This window comes from Thalassophryne amazonica, chromosome 17 (assembly GCF_902500255.1).
Source record: "Thalassophryne amazonica chromosome 17, fThaAma1.1, whole genome shotgun sequence".
Classification (NCBI taxonomy): Eukaryota; Metazoa; Chordata; class Actinopteri; order Batrachoidiformes; family Batrachoididae; genus Thalassophryne; species Thalassophryne amazonica.
In genome coordinates, this window is record NC_047119.1 from 16843977 (window position 1) to 16847466 (window position 3490).

General features: G+C 39.0%; 1 pseudogene; it reads left to right on the top strand.

The window, feature by feature from the left end:
* Positions 1-1163: 1163 nt before the first annotated feature.
* Positions 1164-1308, top strand: LOC117530167 (annotated as a pseudogene).
* The last annotated feature ends 2182 nt before the right edge of the window (positions 1309-3490 follow it).

Genomic DNA, 3490 nt, shown 5'->3' on the forward strand with positions numbered 1-3490 from the left:
TCTATGCGAAGGAGATGTGTTACACTGCATGAGGCAAATGGTGGTCACACCAGATACTGACTGGTATCCCCCCCCAATAAAACAAAACTGCACCTTTCAGAGTGGCCTTTTATTATGGGCAGTCTAAGGCACACCTGTGCACTAATCATGGTGTCTAATCAGCATCTTGATATGGCACACCTGTGAGGTGGGATGGATTATCTCAGCAAAGGAGAAGTGCTCACTATCACAGATTTAGACTGGTTTGTGAACAATATTTGAGGGAAATGGTGATATTGTGTATGTGGAAAAAGTTTTAGATCTTTGAGTTCATCTCATACAAAATGGGAGCAAAACCAAAAGTGTTGCATTTATATTTTTGTTGAGTGTGTATATATATATATATATATATATATATATATATATATATATATATATATATATATATAATCACTAAAAAAAAAATCATCAGTCAAATATAATACATAAATTACCACAGAAATTTATTCTGTGCAGGTAGAACGAAAAAGTAGAATTTATAAATCCCAGATAAAGGCCAAATCAAGGCCTGTGAGCAAAGAATAGAATAGAATAATTAAATAGTGAAATAATTATTTATGTGTTTAATTCCAATTTGAATTCATTAATGGCACATTTAAGTAATTAATGATACATTTAAGTAATTATTTAATCATGTATTTATTTATTTAATTTTGGCACTTTTACTCCTCCAATTTAAATTAATTAATGACACATTTAATTAACGACACATTTAAGTAATTATTTAATGGCGTATTTATTTATTTAATTTTGGCGCTTATTCCTCCATCTCATCTCATACAAGTTAATTGACGTAGTTTGTAGTTTTGTTCAACAGGTGGCAGTATAGATGTTTGCAAAGGCTTTGAGTGTGTGACCTCATGGGGCCGCGTCTTTGTTTTGTTTTTGTTCTTCTGTGATTTTTTTCTTCTATTTTCTGACGTTTAAAGGTGGACAAGACTACAATTAATACTAGCATGATTTTAAATCGATTGATCTGAGTTAGTTCTTATACTTTGTATGTAAGACAGAAAGTGAGGGTTTGAGATCATGCAGCATAGTTTTGGTGTTTTGTAGTTTGTCAGTACCATGAGTGTGTGTGGTAGGTGTGTGAAGGAGTACAGTGTGTTTAGGTACAGGAACTCATACTTACCTGGCAGGGGAGACACCATGATCAAGAAGGTGGTTCACCCAAAGTGAGGCTCAGGCCCAATCTCAATTCTCTTTTGTTCCCTTCCCTTTACTTTGTAACATAATCTTTGTTGGCAATGACAGAGGTCAAACTGTAGCTGGTATTTTGGCCCATTCCTCCATGCGCATCTCTTCTAGAGCAGTGATGTTTTGGGGCTGTCGCTGGGCAACACGGACTTTCAACTCCCTCCACAAATTTTCTGTGGGGGGATGGGGGTCTAGAGATTGGCTTGGCCACTCCAGGACCTTGAAATGCTTTTTACGGAGCCGCTCCTTTGTTGCCCGAGCAGTGTGTTTGGGATCATTGTCATGCTGGAAGACCCAGCCACGTTGCATCTTCAATCCTCTCATTGATGGAAGGAGGTTTTGGCTTAAAATCTCATGATACTTGGCCACGTTCATTCTTCCCTTAACACGGATCACTCGTCCTGTCCCCAGAAAAACAGCCCCAAAGCATGATATTTCCAACCCCATGCTTCACAGTAAGTATGGTGTTCTTGGGATGCAACTCAGCATTCTTCTTTCTCCAAACATGACTAGTTGAGTTTTTACTAAAAACTTCTATTTTGGTTTCATCTGACCATATGATATTCTCCCAATCCTCTCCTGGATGAACCATATGCTCTCTGGCAAACTTCAGACGGGCCTGAACATGTACTGACTTAAGCAGGGGGACACACCTGGCACTACAGGATTTGAGTTCCTCTGTGCATAATGTGCAGCCTTTGTTACTTTGGCCCCAGCTCTCTGCAGGTCATTCATCAGGTCCCTCTGTGTAATTCTGGGATTTTTGTTCACCATTCTCATGATCATTTTGACCCCACGGGATGACAGCTTGCGTGGAGCCCCAGATCAAGGGAGATTATCAATGGTCTTGTATGTCTTCCATTTTCTTACAATTGCTCCCACAGTTGATTTATTCACACCAACCTGCTTGACCATTGTAGACTCACTCTTCTCAGCCTGGTGCACGTCTACAATTTTCTTCCTGGTGTTCTTCGACAGCTCTTTGGTCTTGGCCATGGTTGAGTTTGGAGTCTGACTGTTTGAGGCTGTAGATACAGTAGTGTTCAGAATAATAGTAGTGCTATGTGACTAAAAAGATGAATCCAGGTTTTGAGTATATTTCTTATTGTTACATGGGAAACAAGGTACCAGTAGATTCAGATTCTCACAAATCCAACAAATCAAGCATTCATGATATGCACACTCTTAAGGCTATGAAATTGGGCTATTAGTAAAAAAAAAGTAGAAAAGGGGGTGTTCACAATAATAGTAGTGTGGCATTCAGTCAGTGAGTTCATCAGTTTTGTGGAACAAACAGGTGTGAATCAGGTGTCCCCTATTTAAGGATGAAGCCAGCACCTACGCAGGTACAAAAACCTATAGGCTGTTCATCTACAATGATCTCCAATGCTTTAAAATGGACAAAAAACAAGCAACAACAACAACAAAAAACAAACAGAGAAACGTGGAAGAAAACGGAAAACAACCATCAAAAAGGATAGAAGAATAACCAGAATGACAAAGGCTCACCCATTGATCAGCTCAAGGATGATCAAAGACAGTCTGAAGTTACCTTAAGTGCTGTGACAGTTAGAAGACGCCTGTGTGAAGCTAATTTATTTGCAAGAATCCCCCGCAAAGTCCCTCTGTTAAATAAAAGACGTGCAGAAGAGGTTACAATTTGCCAATGAACACATCAACTGGCCTAAAGAGAAATGGAGGAATATTTTGTGGACTGATGAGAGTAAAATTGTTCTTTTTGGGTCCAAGGGCCGCAGACAGTTTGTGAGACGACCCCCAAACTCTGAATTCAAGCCACAGTTCACAGTGAAGCATGGTGGTGCAAGCATCATGATATGGGCATGTTTCTCCTACTATGGTGTTGGGCCTATATATCGCATACCAGGTATCATGGATCAGTTTGGATATGTCAAAATACTTGAAGAGGTCATGTTGCCTTATGCTGAAGAGGACATGCCCTTGAAATGGGTGTTTCAACAAGACAATGACCCCAAGCACACTAGTAAATGAGCAAAATCTTGGTTCCAAACCAACAAAATTAATGCCTCGCAGAAGTGAAGAAATAATGAAAAACTGTGGTTATACAACTAAATACTAGTTTAGTGATTCACAGGATTGCTAAAAAAGCAGTGTGAACATAATAGTTTTGAGTTTGTAGCATCACTCCCGTTTCTACTTTTTTTTTTTTTTACTAATAGCCCAATTTCATAGCCTTAAGAGTGTGCATATCATGAATGCTTGGTCTTGTTGGATT